The sequence below is a fragment of the Crotalus tigris genome, unplaced genomic scaffold (assembly GCF_016545835.1).
Source record: "Crotalus tigris isolate CLP2741 ecotype Arizona unplaced genomic scaffold, ASM1654583v1 scf7180000017987.690289119674:8195010, whole genome shotgun sequence".
Taxonomy (NCBI): Eukaryota; Metazoa; Chordata; class Lepidosauria; order Squamata; family Viperidae; genus Crotalus; species Crotalus tigris.
The window spans coordinates 7,642,393-7,663,779 of record NW_024096758.1 but is presented as its reverse complement, the minus strand read 5'-3'; the positions used below and the strand labels follow the sequence as shown (position 1 = coordinate 7,663,779).

Genomic DNA, 21,387 nt, shown 5'->3' with positions numbered 1-21,387 from the left:
CCAAAGTCTCAACATCTTTTTTGTAGCGTGGTGACTAAAATTGGTTGCAGTATTCCAGGCATGGTCTTACTAGGGTTCTATAAAATGGTACTAAAACTTTGTGTGATCTTGATTCTATGCCTCTGTTTATGCAACCCAGGACTGTATTAGCATTTTTGGCTGCTACTACACACTGCTGGCTCATAGTTAAGTGATCATCCACTAAGACTCCAAGGTCCCTCTCACAGTTACTATTTTTGAGCCAGGTCTCGCCTAATCTGACAAAAAGTAAAATGCATCAGTTTCCAGGGAAACTTTTGAGCATTTTTTTAAAAATGCAAGGGATTACAGTATCTTTGCACAGACCTTTTCCTTGTCACCATTGCTAGCATCCTTGTCTGACCTGCGGTAAATAACACTGGCAAAGTTCCAGAAATTCTGTTCTATTTGTCTCAAGCATAACAAGAAGGGAATTGCAACAGTATTGCATGCACTCTCCAAATAGAGAATCTTCTATAATTTAATTGCCTTGTATGATTTGAAAAAGTGGATATCTTGAACATCGCAGAGCAGCTATTTTAATTTGGCATTCCTTTCGCATTTCTCCAGATTAAGCATGAGCAATGGCAGCAAGGGAAAACAGCTAAAGCAGATTAAAGAACGCTTTCTCAAAAACAAAAATTCCAGGTTGCTGGCAGACCTTGCTGAGATGTTCTTCTATAGGGAGAAGAGAAAGAGAGAAAAAATAGAAAACTAATAATGGCCTCATAGGAACAAAACAGCCAAGCTCAATAAGACCAATAGCTCTTCTGGCATGTCCTCCACCTCACTCTATTCATTGTATTTCACCAAAATTCTCTCTCCTTTGAACAAAATGTTGAAAGCTATTCTGGTAAGACTGAATTGCTGCTTGCAAAGCTAAATGACAAGGGTGCTTTAATAGGATAAACTGAATAACTTATCTGGAGAAGAGGATCTCTAAGTGAGGAAAGATAAAGAGGGTTATACAGAATCCTTATTAATTTTTCTTTCAAAAAATTTTTCAGTGATGAAGTTGAGGCTGGTTTAGGAGCAGAACATTGAACCTGCCCTTGGTGCTGACCTCAACACCATATTAGAAGGCAGCCTCTAACAAAATTGGCCTCTCCCAAATATCCCCCATAATGACCCAACTGGGGATGCAGCAAACTATCTTCCTTTGTTCAGCAGCTCATAGTGATTGCAAAAATGCAGGTAGTGGCTGCTTAAGATCAGCATTAGGGGAAAAGATGATCCATAAAAATGTTATTTAAGAGTTCAGATAAATGCAAGATCCACTCTGGGTTAGTTCAGAGGTTTACTTTTCTGAGTGTTTGGATTCGTGATGGAGCCCATCTTCTAGGAACTTCTCTCTGTGCTTTCAGCTATTGTCTGTGTGGTATTTATATGGTGCTTGTTGTACATCGCTTTTTAGATGTTGATTGGGGTGTTGATGGCTATTAAGATCAGCAACTTTATGTCGTGATTCCGACAGATAAAACTCTTCAAAGAACTTCGAAGCATTGTTTACCTTAAAGAATCTTTATTTTGAGTAGCATAGCATCGGCAGTCCATAATTGAAGCCAAAAATTAAATTCCCTTCCCCTGAGCACATAGTATCAAAGCACAATTCCCTCCTCTAATTAACAGTCATTCCCCAATTAGCATGAAGCTAAATCACATTCCCCAATTAGCATGAAGCGCGGGATTCCTCTCCCGTTCTCCAGCCCGCCAATTTCTTATCAGCTCTGGTTACAATAACCTTGTCTCTCACACTGGGTCCAGCGTTGTTATGTCTAGCTGGACTCTCGCTCACATTCCCCCTCCCAGCATCATCTAACTCTAAAAGCAAAAGGTAAAAGATAGCTACATTTCCATTTGTTGTCAATGCAAAAACATCCGATGTTAGCAGCGTTGACATCTGACCCCTCTTGCAAAAAGGATAAATTCTGTAATATAAACAAAAGCACAGGTTAGGGATTGCCTCAGTTTGTTAGGGTGTTTCTTATAAAACCTAGTAATGTGTCTGTTGAGTCCGTCGTGAAATGGTAAGACACGAGAAGCAGTTGTAGTTCTCAGGAAACCTTTATTCTTCAGTTCAGCTTACATTGGAATATGGCGGCAAACGCCCAAAACTCACGGCCTCCTTTTATAGGACTTTCCGGGTCAATGTGTTACTTTTCGCACGCCAGTACTTGTGCATGCGCACAAGCACTGGTGACAGCCTGTCTGGTCCCGGGCAGCTTGCACCTGCCCGGGACCGCCTGCAATGCCCCGAGCCTGCTTGCAAGGCTCAGGACATAACACCCCTTTCCCCTGGGCTAAAACTACGACCAATGCCATAATAATAAACAACCCATTTTCTTAATGCAGTGCTCTACTCCCCCATTGTTCCTACTCTTCTACTGACTCTTTTTAGCTAGTAGTGTTATGTAGTCCTCTAAGTACTTAGGAGATTTCCTTGCTCTCTGTGACCTCCTAAGCTCTGGGTGTCTGGCAGGTGCCCCTTGACTGAGGGGTGGCGTGTGCCTGTTTCCCTTATCATGCCTTGGTGCCTCCCAAGGACCGTGCCCCAATGCCTGGCCTGCTTGCTTGCCCACCGGGCTCGTCAGGCCAGGGCTTCTTCCAGTGTATGACCTAGTTGTCCCGCCTAGCTGTAGGCTCTCTGGCCCTTCTAAGTGACTGTCACTGTTGGGCGTTTCTGTAGAACCTCCTAGGTCCGTCCAAGACCTGTCAGGAGGCTGTCTATCCCCTGAATCCCGTTCTGTGTCCGGGCTTGTGTGGGTTTCAGTACTGTCCCAAAACTCAGTTGTCCCCTGAGTGTAGTCAGAGGTGTTGTAGTCGGGATTTGGTTCCTCGACCACCTCCCTGTGTGTTTGCCCCCTTCTAGGGACAGGGTTGAAGTCAGGCCAACTAGGAGGAGTGTGTGCCAGCTCTCTTGCAGGGAATGGATTGTTGGGATGCTCCCGGGTATTCTCTCTGACTGGAGTACTGAGTGATGCGGGTGAGAAGTGATCATGCCCCCGGGGTGACTCCCTGGCTGGAGTAGGCATTGATGCCTGGGTTCTAGTTGGGCTCCATGACTTCCTGTTGGGAGCAATTGCGGAATCTCGGGATGGGCTGATTGTGGCTTCCCCATTGATGATGGGCATCATTCCATGCCCCCCCCTTTGCCCAAAGGGCTCCCCCTCCCCCCCTGGAAAAGACCCAGGAGTCTCAGCGGGAAGGTCCCGTCTAGGGCGAAGTTGGTCAATGTGCCGACGCAGGACACGACCGTTGTCCAGGGATACCTCGTAGGATAGAGGACCTGTGACCCTGGATATAGATGCGGGGACCCATGTATGACCAGGCCCGTAATTACGAGTCCAAACCGGGGCACCCACAAGTAGTTGCCTAGGTTCCCTGGGGTGTGAGACAGAAGGAGGCAGTCTGTCCGGATGCAACCGGTCAAGCTTGGTAGTCAGTTTGCGCCCCCAACGAAGTTCAGCTGGGCTTCTCCCTGTAGAAGTAGACGGTGTGGTGCGATAAGAAAGGAGGAAGTCAGCCAACCTGTGATGCCAGTCCCCATAGGTGAGCTTCTTCAAGGCGTCCTTGGTAATGCGAACCATGCGTTCAGCCATACCGTTGGTGGACGGGTGGAAATGTGCAGAAGTGGCATGACGAATCATGTTAGCCTGCAAGAAACCTTGGAATTCGGAGGAAGTGAATTGAGGGCCGTTGTCAGACACAATGATGTCTGGGAGCCCGTGTGCAGCAAAAATCCCCCTCAGTACCTGAATAGTCGTTGCAGTGGTGGTGGAAGAGACAGGTACAACCTCAAGCCATTTTGAATGGCTGTCAACGAGGACCAAGAAGAATTGACCCTGAAAGGGCCCAGCGTAGTCAATGTGCACCCTAGACCATGGAGACTGTGTTTCCTCCCATCTATGCACAGGAGCTTGGGGCATTTCAGGGCGTGAGCGTTGACAAAGGTGGCAAGCATGCACCTTAGCTTCTATGTCTTTGTCTACACCAGGCCACCACAAGTGGCTGTGTGCAAGAGCCTTCATTCGAACAATGCCAGGATGACCCTCGTGGAGGGAATCTAAGACCCTAGTCCTCATTGAGGTGGGGATGACAACTCTGCTTCCCCAAAGCAGACAACCCTGAGAGGTGGACAACTCGTTCCTTTTAGACCAGAAACTCTGAAACTCAGGACTAGGACAGTGCTCAGGCCATCCAGACAAAACCCAAGAAAGGACACGTGAAAGTGTGTGATCTGTGCCTGATTCAGCGGCTACATCCCTGGCATTCAGGGGGGACTCGGGCAAGGCTTGAATGGAGAGAATATTGATGGCTGGTGCGGGGTCAGCCTCTATTACCGGCAGGGGTAATCTACTGAGGCCATCAGCATGGCCCATTTCCTTCCCAGGCTTGTGAAGTAGGGAAAAATCATATGCAGACAAAAAGATAGACCACCTGAGCATCCTGGGGGAGATGATTTGGGGAGTTTGTTTACGTGTGGTAAACAGTCCCAGCAAAGGCTTATGGTCAGTGAAGACCGTGAAATGCCTACCATATAAAAAATCATGGAATTTTTTAATTCCTGCAACAACAGCTAAGGCCTCCCTGTCTATTTGAGCATAGTTGCGCTCAGCTGAAGACAATGTTCTGGAGTAATATGCAACTAGAACCTGAGTTCCATCAGACCTGAGGTGGCTCAGAACAGCACCTACCCCATAAGGGGAAGCATCACAAGCGATGCACACAGGAAGGGACTCATTAAAGTGAGCAAGTACACTGTTAGAAGTGAGCAAGGCCTTGACCTCGTTGAAACTTGCCTCATGTGTCTGTGACCACTGCCACGCTGCCTGTTTATCTAATAGCCTGTGAAGAGGCTCAGCTACACTAGCCTTGTGTGGAAGAAAGGAATTGTAGAAATTCAGAAGACCCAGAAAAGCCTGTAGTTCGGCCTTAGACTTTGGCCTAGGGGCTTGCATAATGGCTTTTAGTTTGGATTCAGCAGGATGAATCCCAGCAGCATCAATTTTGAACCCCAGAAACTCAGTAGAAGGCACCCCAATTTTACACTTGTCCTTCTTGAGTTTGAGTCCCGTTTTCCTGAACCGTAATAGGACAGCCCTTAGCCTTTCAGCTAGAATGTGTGTGGAGTCTCCTGCAATTAAGACATCATCAAAATAGGGGCAAACCCCTGGTATACCCCGTAGTGTGTTTTCCATTACGCTTTGGAAAATCCCAGGAGCGACATTTACTCCAAATTGAAGTCTCTTTACCTTGAAAGCCCCTCTGTGGGTCACAATAGTCTGAGCTATAGCAGCGTCATCATCAACAGGCAGCTGTTGATATGCTTGAGCTAGGTCAAGCTTTGCAAAAACGCGCCCCCCCTTGAGGGAGGCCAGGATATGACTGACCACAGGAACAGGGTAGGCATGTTGCTGCAATGCCTTATTTAGAGTGCATTTGTAATCAGCACAGATGCGAATGTCCCCATTTGCCTTAAGAGGCGTGACAATGGGGGTCTCCCATGGACTGGAGTCAACTGGTTCTAGAATTCCTTGTTGGATCAGTTTATCCAATTCAGTGTCAATTTTACTCTTTAAAGCAAAAGGGACCCTTCTTGCTTTAATTCTAATGGGAGTGACAGTGGGGTCTAGCTTTAAGGACACAGGAGGTCCTTTGAACGTGCCCAGCTGGGGGCTGAAAACATCTGCAAATTCTTTGCAGACTTCCTGTAGGTCGAGTGTTTGTAGGCTGTTGAGCCCTGTGACGTGTATTCCCAAGGCCTCAAACCAATCGAGTCCTATGAGACTCGTTCGTTCACCCCCTACTACTAATATGTCTAGTGGACCTTCAAAATCCTTATACTGTACGTTAAGGGTGGCCTCCCCCTTAACACACACTCTGGAGTTTTGAAAGTCTGTTAACACAATATCAAAAGGCCTCAGCTTGGCCTGAGTTCCACTACCAGAACAAATCTTCCTAAATGTGTGCATAGAAATGATCGAAAGTGCAGACCCCGTGTCCAGTTCCATAGTTAATGGAACCCTTGTAGCTTCACCTTAAGTGACAGCTTTTTCTTAATGGGCTTGTGTGTGCCTGTCCTGTAGATGCTTCTTCGCGAAGCGCAAAACCCCACCCTATTCTGGCTGGGGACCCTGGTACCTTTCAGGCACAATTCTTCCTGAGGTTGTACCTTCTGGCGGCCCAGGCACACAGCTGCAATGTGTTCTTGTTTTCCGCACGCCCGGCAGATAGCGAAGCGGAACTTGCAGTCGGCTCTCTTGTGGCGACCTCCACAACCGATGCACTTGGGGAGAGCTGAAGAGCTTCCTCTTGGTTTTCCTTCCTTTGTGGGGTGGAGACGGTCCACTTCCTCGTCCGGATCCTCCTCGGAGTTCCTTTGGACTTCTTCCTGGTGCACGGATGCAGCATCTGGGCTGTTTCTGATCGGCCGCATGTTCTTGATGGCGCCGCCCGCTGCTTCTTCTGCGGTGACCTCTCTCAAGGCATCTTGGAAGGACAAGTCCTCCTTGGCGAAAAGTCTCTGTTGCAACTCTCGATGCCTTAGCCCGCATACGAACCGGTCCCTCAATCGTTCTTTGAGGTCCTTGAACTCGCAATGTTTGGCGGCTTTCCTCAGTGCGGCGATGTACTCCTTGGCCGATTCTCCGGGTCGTTGATCTCTCTGCTCGAAGATGTGGCGCCACGCGATGATAGACATCTTAGGTTGGAAGTGCTCCTTCAGTAACTTCTTTAGATCTGCGTAGCTGACAGACTCTAAAGGAACAGGTGCTGCGAGGTTCTCCGCGATTTCGAATGCGTCTTGACCCCAAACACACAGCAGGGTGGCAGCCTTCAAGCTCTCTTCCCTCACCTGGTTCACTTTGAGGTAGTTTTCCACTCTGGCTGCGTAGGACTCCCACCTCTCTGGATATGAGACGTCGAATTCCGAAAGCCTTCCAATCTTCGCCATTTCGTATCAGGAAGGGTCTATCAGCCAGCCTACCCCCGAATGCATGCTGGATTGGCGGGTAGCTGCCGAGTCAACGCCATTCCTGCCGCTCCGGACTCACTCGGGTAAGCTTACACCTTCTCTTTTCCGATGTAAGGCATCCCACCTTCGTCGCCAGTGTTGAGTCCGTCGCGAAATGGTAAGACACAAGAAGCAGTTGTAGTTCTCAGGAAACCTTTATTCTTCAGTTCAGCTTACATTGGAATATGGCGGCAAACGCCCAAAACCCGCGGCCTCCTTTTATAGGACTTTCCCGGGTCAATATGTTACTTTTCGTGTGCCAGTACTTGCGCATATGCACAAGCACTGGCGACAGCCTGTCTGGTCCCGGGCAGCTTGCACCTGCCCGGGACCACCTGCAATGCCCCGAGCCTGCTTGCAAGGCTCAGGACATAACAGTGTCTATCAGCTTTCACATCGCTAGACTTCAGCGAAATGGCTTTAGACAACGAATATCCTTTCCATTGTACTAAATACTGCAATTTCCTTTTAAACATTCTAGAATCAACAATACGCTTCACTTCATAGTGAGTCTGTCCTGCCATCACAAGGAGTCTGGGTGCCTTCTAATTCTGTTAACACTGGCTGAAATTCCAAGCATTCCTAAGAGAGAGGGGAGCTTAGCCTTTCCACCGGTGCTGTGGCTGGGAGAAGAGGTTAATTGCTTTCCTTAGTGACTTGTTGCTAGGGCAAGTGGACTAAGAAAACAGCATTCGGTTGAGAGTTAATTGCCGTTTTATAGCCCTCGAAGGGGCCCTATGCCGCTCTCTTTGGTGTTAGAAGTCAGACTTTACATGCAAGAAATAAGAGTGTGGATTTTTCCTTTTCTACTTAGTAAGGTAAACATCACAGTATCTCTTTGATTTAAACATTAGCTTGTAAACAGATCCAAAGGCCATTTAAAAACAGACACAAGGCACTTTATAACTTTTACTTTTCCTTAAAACGTTGGCTAGCATGCAGAATTTGACTGGTAATGAATCCTTGCCAGCAGAGGCTTGTCAATATGCAAGTAAACCTTGTCATGCAGTGGCTACTTGCAGAGTTAACAGCGAATTAGCAAAACAATGCATCTGAATCACACCTTTGAAACACTGTCTGCCGAACAAACACATTGACTTTGCTTTGCAGGCTTTAGTGGGAGACTGATCCCAGAGATTACTTTTGCAGGCAATTGAAGGAGATTAGCCACATCAAATTACTACTTGCAAGAAAATATCTGCTTTACTTCCTTAAGGGCTGATGTAGAGAAAGACTAATAAGTTTACTTTCTTCCTTCAAACTGTTGCAGGAGATCAGAGGAGAATTAATCATATCAATTTACTATTCTGTTCCAGACAGAACAGACTGCTTTCCATCCAATCCAAACAGATAGATAACTCAGAAGAATAAACAGAAAATATCACTTTATTCTGGGAATTCTAAACAATAACTCACATTTACGTAGAGATACGTCCAGAAGTATATTTGCAATATTGGTTTATTCCACAGGTAAATTGATATTGAATTTTCCCCTCTTCTTCTTCCTGAGCATCACATGTTGGCATATGATCCCCAAGCCGTGTGGCTAGGAGACATGAGGCTGGATGAACAAAGGCATTCCCATCTGGCTTGTGTCCAGGAAGTCTCCCAATGATCAATGACCTTTTGAGACTCCTCCCACTGACCCATCAACATACCTAGCATTTAACCCAATAACTGCCAGATATTCTAACATACTGATCCATGCTCTCTAGTTAGGGTTACATAGAGCTATATGGTCCAGAATAACAGGTATATCAGCATTAAGGTTTCTTTGTGCCATACCTTGCAGAGATTTGTTTATTTTTGTTTATATTTCATATTTCTAAACTTCCCATCTCTTTTAAAGAAGGGCTCTATGCAATGTTTTAATTCAGTCTCATGCATTATTATGCAACTGAATCTACATAACACATCATAAAACTATTGAAAATGATAAAGAAAACAAAAGAGTCTTCTTGGTGCATAGGATGAGATTTGAGAAAAAAAGACAATCAAAAGCATTCTCTGAAAAGATTTCCCATGAAATTCTTATGAAGACAGATGCTTCCATATAAAGTATTAGCTTAATACAAGCAATCATTATCCATGTCATTTTTGGTTTCCCCCACCCAATCATCAACTGACTTCTAAAATGATTAAATTCTTAGATTTAAAAAAAAAATCTCTTTTGCTTCCTCTTTGAAGATGATTGGCCAAGAAATGTACATGTACTCTGCGGTCAAAATGAATGGGTAAATCTGTTAATTCAGTTTCTTCTCAGTTCCTCATATTTGGTTCATCTCATTCTTCTACAACTTTGAGATCTTTTTTTTAGAAAAAAATAGATTGCAGTCAACTTTTAATGCATTCTTTTGCACATTTTCCCAAACCATACAGTTTTTATCTACAATTTTGACAAATGCACATAATGTTTGCAAACAGTTTCCCTAATAAATCTGTAGTGCACCTCTGTATATATCTTTTCAGGAATGGATGTATTTTCCTACAGAGTTTTCCTTCATATAGGTTTGCTTTCCAGTAGGGAAACTGTATTACAAGAACTAGAGAAGGACAAATGCTAAAGGACAACCTAGTTTCCATGAGATGCTAATGCGTGAGGCTGAATACTTATGAGCACCATTTGATATTTTAAAAGCTTATACTATAAACATTGGGGTTGGAGTTTTCAAAATGAAACACCCAGCATTAGTTTTGATTTGTCTGTGGTAAGCTAAGCCACTGCAGAAGTTATGATGTGCAAATAGCAAAGAATGTAAATTAAGCATGGAAGAAAACCCAGCATGTTATTTTCCTTCCTTTTGGTTACTTTTTTTTGTTACTTACGGTTACTTTTTCCTGCCCATCTAGCAGATTGAAAGCACACAAATGCAAGTAGATTAATAGATACCACTTTGGTGGGGAAATAACAGCATTCCGTGTGCCTTTGGCATATAGCCATGCTGGCCACATGACCACAGAAAATGCCCTTGGACTATGCTGGCTCTCTCGGCCAAGAAACGAAGATGAGCACCGTGCCCTGGAGTTGGACACAACTGACAAGGAAACTTTTACCTTTACTTTTGGTTTGTGTATTCGTTCAAAGGTGCAAAATACCTGTGATATTGAATTCCTGAGGAAATACATCCTGCAGCTTCTCTTTCAAGAGGTCCAAGGCCACCAGCCTATATTGAGCAGCTTTCACATGCGACCGAGTTTTTCCTACAGGTCGTCTGAAAGACACTAGGATATCTGAAGGGCGTACTGTCTCTTTCCTTAGTTTTTCTTCTAACCTGGTGAATCAGAAAATACCTATATCAATACTGCAGAATAAAAGTTTTTCCTCCCACAAAGTGTCTGTTACAATGACCCAGCCAGAGATGCTAACTTGAGAGGCAGAGACTGCCTGATGTTATCTAATGAAATCTAGGGATGAACTACGAGGGCTTCATAATCCTAATCTAATACTTTACATTTCTTCATGTCATCATTCGCCCTTTGATTTCTTCCTATTGCCTAAAATGGATTTCAGTATGCAAGGCTTCTGTGCCTCTAATGATGGGCAGGCATGCCTGTTGGTATTTTTATTCCAACTGTATGCTGCCAAATCAATGTCATACCATGGGATTCACAATCACAATGAACAATAAAAATATCCACAATACAAAAGCTGTAGCAAAACATGCACAATAAAGATACGGAATAAAAACAGGAACAGCTGGAATACTTAAATCAGTTTGTAACTGGCAGAAATAGCCATGTTTTCTAGATGAAACAAAATGGCACATTGCCTGAAACTTTTGTGCAAATCTTACCAGTTCTAGGTATATTCATAGGCAGCATCTACTAATTTCTTGGCTTCTTCCACATTCTGCAGAAGGAATCGAGTTTCCAGTTTCTTTGCAATGTCTAAAAGAGACACTTGGTTTGGATTTTGTTGAAGGAAACACTTCAATCAAATTCCACAAAAACAAACTAATGAGAATGTAGCTTCACTAACTTGATCCATAACCTGAATTCTAAGTTGCATTTCAGCATATCTAGAAGCCACCAGCTTGGAGAAGTCCTGTTGTGATATCAATATATATTTCTTTAAGTAATCATCTATTAAAATTGACTCTGTGCTCACATAGTACTTTAAACCTTGTCAGTTACTAATGATATGGATGTGTGTCTGAAATCTACCAGGAAAAGCTTACACAGGTCATGCCTATGTAATAGGTTGTTAAGGGTGTGTATCTCTTGGTGGTCCTTCTCTATACTGTAATACCACCAAAGATTTGGAATAGACTCTAAACATGAGTGTTGATGTAGGGAATGTAGGATGGCCCATGTGTCGTATGCTTTCATGCAAATGATATAAATTAGATTCAGCATTCATGTGATTTGGTATGTACCAATTCCATCATTTTCACAGAGATGCTATGATGCACAGACATCATCCTGGCAACCACTAGAAACTTCTGCTTCCAATGAGAGTTCTCTGCAAGGGAGATCAAAATAATCAGGATAGCAGCCACACAATTGAGAGATGAAATCCATGGATGTTATAGCCAGCAAGGTTCAGAAATACTGCCTTAGGGATATTTTCCACCAAGAAAGGAAATGCAGACTGAATTTCTGCATTGGTTCAAACATTAGCAAATTATCTTTAAATAATCATGTCTTTTCCTGCTGCAGTGAATTGATCACATGGAGGCAATCAAAACACATTTGTTCCTGCAGCTTGTTCTTAAATGATGAAAAAAAAATGATTTTTTACAAAAAATGCGGACACAGGCAGACCTCTACAGACATTCCAACTCTATTTTAAAAAGCATTTCTAAAGTGAAAGACCTTACCTTGTAAAGAAAGGTTATCTGCCTCTTGAGGCTTTACTGCTATTAGAATACCCAGAAGAACAAAGACCAGCCTCAGCCCTGGAAGAAAGCATAGGTTTCATGTGAGTTACTTGCAAATCATTTGGGAAAGTAATCTTTAACTGTCAAATTGAATTTTAATATAAATTTGGAATGTCAGAAGCCAGTTACTCTAGATCCACACACTTGGACAGGACAGTATGTGTGTATAAAAATACTTGCCCTAGATCTGCAATCTTCTTTCCTTTCACCCTTCTAGGAAAAATCTGGATCATCCATAGGTGGATCATCCACAAATAGGGCGGTCACCCTATTTTCTCCAGCCCAGATAGTGTAATTATATCCCTCATGAAAAAAAAATTGAAATAAAAATCTCCACCCCCTTATAAAAACATAAGCCCCACAATTGTGTTATCTATGGTTTTCTTGTTTCCCCTCCTTCTGTCTTTCTTTCAGTCTCTCTCCATTGTTTCTGCATACAATAGCAAGAAAAAAAATCTATTTCTCCTTCCTCTTTGCCCCTAGACATATGACAGAGAAAATTCCCAAAGTTGTTGAAATCGCTGCCACAGGAACTAAACCTTGAATGACTGTGAAACAGATCACAGCAACGCAAAAAGAAGAAGAAAATTGTAGGGCTGGCGGATGTTTAGAGCCCTAAAGGGGTCAGAGCAAGTGCATTCTGCAAAATAGAGGAAGGTTGTGAGACAGTCATTCTCAGGACAACAGGTGTCAATCACAGTCACAGTCAGAAGAGCATGCTGTATATGCACTTTCTTTGTTTTAGACCATTTCTGCAATGACGGTGTAGAACATCTTCATAGCATCACCTAGGCATTGTTGATAATCATGTAAAGCTCTGTCCACAGTTACTTATTGTGACCCAATTATGATAGGAGGAGCCACCAGGAGTCACCTTGTAGGATAGATAGACAGCTTAAAAATTTAATAAATAGGATAAATGACTGCAGCTGGCACTATAATTTGCTATTAGGCAAAAGAGTGAGTCATGTTATTTAGCCATAAAAATATCAAAGAATGGTACATGTTCTTCACAAACAGACTGCAAAGTTCCTAAGCCTATAAAATTATAATAAATAATTTTATTTGCTAAAAGAAAAGTTAAATACAGAAGGTTTTTGTTATACACTAGAAATATCACTCTGGAAATATTTAAAATATTAACACTTGTACCTATGATCATTCCATAAATATTCACAAAAGCTTGAAATACAAGGTAGTTTAGCCTTATTGGCATGTAGATACTTTGCTTCTATCCTGTTTGTCAAAATTACCTAAACCTCAAAAGCCTGCAATCAGCCCTGATTGAGCAAAAAGATGGAGAAAAAAGACTTCTTTTTATACTGTCACTTAAAGATGCAGTGGTTCTGTTTCCCACCATAGTTTTCCTAGTCAAAACAGAATGACTTCATCGAATTTGATGCTCTCCAGATACATTGAATTACAATACATGCTATCAGAATAAGAGCTGTAATCTAATATATCTGGTGGCCATCCAGTTGAGGAAGGCTGATATAGGGGAATTTACTAGTCAAGGAGATCTAATATAAAATTGAAGAAATGGAGAATACTCAAGTCCATTAGGTAGTTTCCAAGCAATGCACTAAAATAATTAACTTTAAGAAGCATTTCAAAATCACTTACTTGCCATCTTTTCTAATTCTGACCTTAGCTGCCTGGAAATCAAGTATTTTCTGAAAGATGGGAGGAGCCATTTACAACAGAAAAGTCACACCCCTTTTCTTTTTCCCTCCTTTCTTAAGACACATCCTACTGATAATGCTCTGAAATTGTAGGAGAGCATACAGCAGCTTTCCTAGGACTTTAGATCTTGTCTGCAAAAGTCCAGAGGATTACTAGAATAAATAAATTTCTCTCTGCCTTTTTGCTATAACGGTGGTCCAGATTTTTGCAGGTCAGATTTGGTGTCCTACTTTTCCCCAGCCTGGCATGCTTCTGATGTGCTGCAACCCAAATGTTTCTGGAAAGTACCTGGTAGGCTTTGCGGGAACAGAGCAACAACTCAGTTCAACTCAAGATACTTTGAGTTGAAATGAGCAAGAATCTGGTTGAGAATCTATGTGAAAAACAGGATCAAGACACAGCTGAGCATAGCAGACATTGGGAAGTTGGGTTTGCGGTACCAAAAGCAAAAATCAATTGTTCTGCAAGATCAGGAGAGGGATGGTGTATGCACTTCCTTTGCTGGAGGAACCCCACCGAGAACATTAAAAAAAAAACACTGGGAGATGAAAATATAGTCCCCTCCTCATATAATAAGATGAAGCTGAAGCAAACCTGAACTTTATATACTATTTCATAATACGAACGTACTATTTGTAATCTGCATATTTGTGCAATATGAAATTGTGAAGTAGATAGTTCTATGTATATTTGGAACATGAGTATTGTAACCGTGGGAAAAAGTCAGCGGACCATCTGACTACAGTCTTAGAACGAGAAAGGGTATAAAAGGTTGGGACTGGACCTGATTGATTTGCCATTGTCCTATAGCTGTCCTATTGGATTCTGCTATGTCATATGGTCCTCATTGCAATGGGTTATTAATGTACTTGATGATGTGTTATAATGCTTGCTATGTTTCAAATTATTAGCAAAATAAACCTCTGAATCTTAAAGTAAGAATTATTGTTTTGTATTACTGTCTCTTGTCTTTTTCATTGGGTTTTTCCATGACAACACACAAAAAAAGGAGGTGAATATACATGTCCCAGAATAATGTTGCAGGATCCAGTCTGGGTCAGTCACCAGGACCAGAGGTTTTAGTCTTCTGAGCTTCTGGACTCGTGCTGGAGTCATCTTCAGGGAACTTCTCTCTAGCTGGAGAAGTTCCCCAAAGATGGGCTCCAGCACGAGTCTGAAAGCTTGGAAGACAAAAGCTTTGGTCCTGCAACACCCCCCCCCCCCCGAAGCTTTAAATGTGTAGCATGATATTTTATGTCTAAAAACATATAAATTCTTCCATACTCATTACATTAGTCTCTTTTGGGGAAGCAACTTTATGCAAATCTTAGAAAAAGAGTAAGATATAATGGACAAATAAAATAAAGGCAGGAGAAGGAAGCAATGGAAACCTAAACCTAGTTTATGCCAACACCATTCACTCTTTTTCTTCACTATCATTGTTTCCACTCCTTTCTATAGATCACTCCCTACATTCTTTAAATATCAGCTGGAGCCTGGCACTGATCCTGGCGCTTCCGCTGAACCCTGACAGCCCTGCAGAGCCAGCCATCTCTCGCTTAGGCTTGTGTGGTGCTGCCACCGGTTCAGCTCATTCCCCTCCCCCACTACCAGTTTTCTAGGATGGTCGCGTACCACCTGCCAGGTGCCAATGTACCACAGGTGGTACCCGTAACACTGGTTGAAAAGCCCTAGAATAGACTACTGCCTTGGGCAGGGGGTTGGACTAGAAGACCCCCAAGATCCCTTCCATCCCTATGATTCTATCTTCTATGTGCAGGACTGCCTGTCCCCAGTTATTTATGTCCATGTCACAAGGTCTGAGTGGACATGCTTCAGGTCCCTTCTCTGGAAGAGAAGAGTGCCATCTAATGGGACCCAATTATATGTGCTTTCTCAATCACAGCCTACCTTATGGAACAATATCTCCCCTAAGATGCAGATGACCTTGTTAATTTTCTGGAGAGCCTTGGCTTGTATGGGTTTCATTAGTTTTTAGGATCCTCAGTTTTGTTGCAATGCTGTTTTTTTTAAATTTATTTCTTAAAATCAATTTTTATATTGTAAGCCACTCAGAATCACTACACTGAGATTGGTGGCTATATAAATTCTATAAACAAGCATTCTATTCACAGATCACTTGTTTGAGCACTAATGGTTCCAAATTCATTTTCGCCACATCTCAGATGCAATTGGGAAATAACCCTGCTTGAAATTCTGGAGATCTGTGGATGGGTTAGATGAACTTAAGAGTCAATTTGGGAGTGATTAAAAAGATTAACATTTGAAGTAATTACAACACATTTCCTTTAAAAGCAACGGTTAATATGGCCATGTAAGAAATTGCTGCTTCAGTTAAAAATGCTGCAATGCAACTTCCCCCCTCTACACAAGAGGAATTTTGACCACAATAAATGTGTCACAAAACCTTTGAGGCATTGATTCTCAACCCATCTCTAAGTTTGCACAACCCATTGAAATTGATTTAAAAATTATCTGTTTTAGAGATTTGTAAAATACATTTGATTACGAATTAACTAGGACCAGGTTCATATAAAGTATTTAACTACGCAAAAAAGTACACAAATTGCCAATCATGACATGCTATATGAATGTAACTATTGGACTCACAGTTGTCCTTCAGTGCGTGCATGTATTTCTGAGTTTAGTGAGATGCAGGCAATAGTTTTTAAATTAAAGATCCCTGTTTGCAAACCCAGAAAATTAGTAAATTCAGAATTAAGATCAATGTGTTACACAATACAAAGAAGGCATGGCATAGAATAGAAGGCAATTGTTGAATTTTGGACAATGCGCCCAAATTGATCAATATTATGGATTACTGTTAAATCCTTCATTCGCGTGCGAATGATGAAGACACATGGTAACAACTAACAATGCTTTATTCTCCTACTCCAACTCCAAGCAAAAAGCAAAAGGCACGGAGTCCTTTTTATAGGGCTTGAAACCCAGACAGAGTGAACCAATAAGAGTTCTTCTTTCTTTGTGCCTTGCGCATGTGCACAAGGCTGCGCCGCTCTGTCTGGTCCCGGGCAGCTTTTAGAATGCCCAGGACCGTTTGCAACAATTCTGGGCCTGCTGAGTTTCCTCATCAGGCCCAGGATGCAACAATTACGATTAGCAAGGAAGGCTGCAAGTAGCACAGGGACAACTAAGGTTGGTAACTAAAGGGTCATCTGTCATCTCCCCACTATTAACATCACCCTCTGGATCACTACTCCAGACCTACTCTGATGGTAGCCCCTGCTTTTCTTTTTTCTAATTTCTAATTGCTATTCAACTGGTGTTTTCTGACTCCTGTTGACATAAGCAGCCCTGTCTGGCCTGTCTGTAGTAATGTATTTCCTCGTAGGTACAGTCATGTCCCACTTCAGTTGGCTAGTGAAGGCCCCTCTCTCCCAGTCATTGCAGCTGTCTTCCCCAATGACTTCACCTTGGGATGCTGGGCTGCCTACCACCCTTCAGAAGGAATTTTTTTCCCACATAAAGCCTCTCTCCATTTTGCTCTGTGAAGCAAATATCAATTCTGAATTACCTGAAACACCAGGTAACAAAGGCACAGTGGGTTGTACAGGTAGTTCTTGATTTACAACCAAAATTGACCCCATAATTACAGCCATAAGTTGTTGCAGTTGTAAGTTGAGGCATCATGTGACCAGATTCAAAGTTACAACCATTTTTACAATGCTCCTTAAGTGAACCCTGCAATTGTTAAGCAAACTCTGCAGTTATTAAGAAATATGATACTTGTTTAGTGAATCCATTTTCTCTAATGGGTGTTTCTTTTTTTTTGCCAGAAATCAGAAGTAAATGTTGGAAACCGGCAAAGCATATTGCAAATTGTGGTTATGTAACTGTAGGATGCTGCAAATGGCCATAAAGATAAGCTGGTTGCCAAATGCCCAAAATGCAGTTACATGACCGTGGGATGTATATAATGTTTGGTTGGCATAATTCTAAAAATAGGTTGTAAGTAGTTCTGGGGAGATCTGTCATAATTTCAAAGGTCATTAAGCAATTGGTTATAAGTAGAAAACTACCAGTATGGGAAAGATACTAGCATACTACTAGGTAGCTCAAGAATTTCAGCCTGTGTGAATAGAGAAAGTGATAATCCTCCCCCTGGAACATCATCCCTCCAGAAATTAGACTGGCCCCCATTCTGACACTCTTTCGGAAGGCCCCAAAGATGTGGTTCTGCCAGCAGGCCTGAGGAACCCAGAGTGGGGTGGAGGACATTAAATGGCTGTTATGAGTGTGTGTTGTTACCAGAGTGGGTAGTGGGGGGTTATTTTTTATTTCTTTTATATTGTTTTTTTATTTCCTGTAAGCCACCTTGAGTCGCCATGAGCAAGTAGGTGGCAATATTAAATTTTCCAAACAAATAACTAAATAAATAAATGCTTTCACCTGCTTCTTCTTGTTTGTGTCCTATGGAGGAATAGTCCATGTAAATGTCATGAAGCACTGCCAATTCTCCTATATTATACTCCATAGGATATTTCTGGACCCTGTTACCACTTTCTGTCAGTATTCTCTCAGGATTTAAGGTATCTGGAAGCTGCGGAGAAATTAACAAAGTTCTGCCAGTTTCCTCTTCTAACCCAAGTACCCAAATACCAGTAAAGCTGCCCATTAAATTTCTGCAAAACTGGTTAACCTCCATACAAAAATAGCTCTGTGAAGCAAATATCAAACAGTTAGAACAGTGTTTCTCAACCTCAGCAAGTTTAAGATGTGTGGATTTCAACTCCCAGAATTCCCAGCATGCTGCTGGGAAATTTCTGGGAGTTGAAGTCTATACAACTTAAAGATGTTGAAGTTTAGAAACACAGAGTAAGGATGAATGACAACTGGGAACTGGGAACCTGACTCCCATCTTTCACCCCACTAACCAATCAATAGATTAGGTGACTGGTTTATAGAGTTCCTGTGAGTTGGAAGTTCAGAAATAGCCCAGCTGGCAGGGTGTGGTATGAATTTGATATTATCTAGGTTGTTACAGATGTGCATGAAAATGGGAATTTATGTATTACTGGAAGCTGCAAATTACACTCCTCTGAATGTTAATAATGGGAGAGTCCAAGATAAATTTGGAGAAAAATTGTGCAACATTTTGAATCTATACTGAAAATAGAAAGCTTGCAGGAACTTAAAGGATAAGTCATGTGGGAGAAGAAAGTATTAGAACAAAGGTCTTCAGAATTTGCAACTTTAAGACTTGTGGACTTCAACTCCCAGAATTCCTCAGCCAGCTTTGGTTGAGAACTTCATTTAACATAACATGGTCTTTCTCTCTAGGATGCAGAACATTATTTAACACCCCTGCATGCCCCGAAAAATGGCAATGTGCTATAATGATTGGGTAAGAACAGGAGTCCCTAGTTCAAATCTACACTTAGCTATGGAAGCTCATTGGGATGACTTGAGCCTAATGTTTCCCTTCAGCACTACTGTGCAGCGTGGTGATGATTATAGGAAACAGCTGGAGAAGGAAGTGCTACATAGACATCCTGATCTCCCAGAGAGGTGTCTCCAACCTTGGCAACTTTATGACTTGTGGATCTCAACTTTCAGAATTCCTCAGTTCTGGAAGTTGAAATCCACAAGTCATAAAGTTGCCAGGGTTGGAGATCCATCCTACAGGAAAGGCAAAATGTAACTCTATCACCACCATCAGGGTAACTGATTTGTTGCATTCAGCCCCCATCAACCCCTTCAGAAAAGAAACAAAATTCCAAAAGGAACACTTGATTTTTTGTGTGTGAAAATAGACTTTAATATAATAAATTATGTTGTTAAAATAAAAACATAGCTCATCCAACGTCCCCGCTCAATAACCCATACTGAACGAAAGGATTCATTCTCCCAACAAACATGCAGAGGTACATCAGCTGCAAGAAAGGGGGACACATTTATTAAAACACACACACATAAATCTCCCAGCCATGAAATAGGGTTCACCTCTGAATAAGGGGTGCCCCTTCCCACAGGGTAGGCACAGGGGCTGGAACGGTGCCCACTGATCCTCACCATTAAAACTGCTTAGTTCAGCAGTTGGAAATCTTACAAAAGGCAGACCACAGGAGAAAGACGCTGATTGAGTCTGGGCTGCTTTCTTAGTTTAGAATGCCAGTAACCAGGGACAAAGGATAAACTCTCATACTTGTACATATCAACAACTTAATCCAACTTAGCCATTCTCTCTCTCTCTCCCCCCCCCCTTCCTCTCTCTGTTTCTTCAGCAGTGGACATTTCCCACAGAATTTCACTTCACAAGAACATGGTACCAATTTTGGGCCCAACTTTGATCCAGTCAAAGAAGTCTTCTACTAAGAAAAAAATCAGGATGTCATTCTGAGCTATTTCAAAGAAAGTTTCCATAATACAGTACAATCTGCATTTTGATATAGTCTTGGGCATAAGCTAAGGGTGAGTTGAACATCTCTTATGAAATGAAGTAAATGCAACCCAACTGATGATCCATTTAAGCTAAGTCAAGGTCAACTGGCAGTCTCAATGTCAATAATAGGCAGTGATAGAATTGTTCTAGGCAACTGTGAAACAGAAACTCTAGGATTATAAATTATACAGTGGGAATGGAAGAGAAAGGGCAGCTTTCCATAAAATAGATACTTTTCAGAGTCGCTGGGATTGCAAGTCTTAGGATTTTTACCCACAATGTTCCAATAAATCTGAAAACTGGCGAATTAGCAAAGGTTGAAACAGTCTTTTCTTCCAAACTCAAAATACCAGCATTGTGATCCAACAATACTGTTGATAGGCTATAAATTCAGAGACCTTCTCAAAATACATAATTTATATTACACAATGTGTTAAAGCTCACAGGCTTAGATGGTATTAAAGTGAAAACTTCATGGAACAGAATTAGAGATCCTTTGAGGTCAGATGAAATGAAACCTCTCCCTTTCAGATGTAGTACCTGTGAATGCCAACAGCTGAAAGCAATAGCCAAAGAGAGTTATTATCTTTATAAACTGAGTTTAGATAATTATGGAGAACACAAAGCTTACTTGCATATCTAGCAGTTCTAAATGGGCTGTTAGAACTCTTTTTGAGCTGCATTCATTCTACTGATCTATAGCCAGAATGTCAAGCCCTCTCAGGCTTGACATATGAGACGGGGGCGGGAGATGGGGGGAAGCCAACATAGAAAACAAAAGCTACCGGGTTGGAAAACACGAGCCAGTCATCCTCCGTTGCCTGAATCACGGACAGTCCATTTAAGAAGGCATTCTTATCTCTTCTAGCTACTCTCTGGAATTCTGCATTCAATTGGGTGTATCTTTCTCTTTCTCCCTTGCCTTTCGCTTCCCTTTTTTCCTCAGCTATTTGCAAAGCTTCCTCAGACAGCCATTTTGCTTTCTTGCATTTCTTTTTCTTTGGGATGGTTTTAGTTGCTACCTCTTGTACAATGTTGCGAACTTCCATCTATAGTTCTTCAGGCACTCTGTCTATCAGATCCAGTTCCTTAAATCTATTTGTCACCTCTACTGTATATTCATCAGGAATATGATTTAGTTCATACCTGAGTGGCCTAGTGCTTTTCCCTACTTTTTTTCAATTTAAGCCTAAATTTTGCAACGAGAAGCTCATGATCTGAGCCACAGTCAGCTCCTGGTCTTGTTTTTACTGACTGTATAGAGCTTCTCCATCTTTGGCTGCAGAGACATAGTCAATCTGATTTCTATGTTGACCGTCTGGTGATGTCCATGTGTAGAGCCGTCTCTTGGGTTGTTGGAAAAGAGTGTT

At 42.2% G+C, this 21,387-nt stretch overlaps 1 long non-coding RNA gene across 1 annotated transcript; it reads right to left on the bottom strand.

The window, feature by feature from the left end:
* Positions 1–1,606: 1,606 nt before the first annotated feature.
* Positions 1,607–11,928, bottom strand: LOC120309088. Its single transcript, XR_005556997.1, has 4 exons — positions 11,851–11,928; positions 10,825–10,918; positions 10,127–10,302; positions 1,607–1,946 (listed from the first exon to the last, which is right to left on the bottom strand). It is a non-coding gene; the product is annotated as an uncharacterized LOC120309088 (long non-coding RNA).
* Between the last annotated feature and the right edge of the window lie 9,459 nt (positions 11,929–21,387).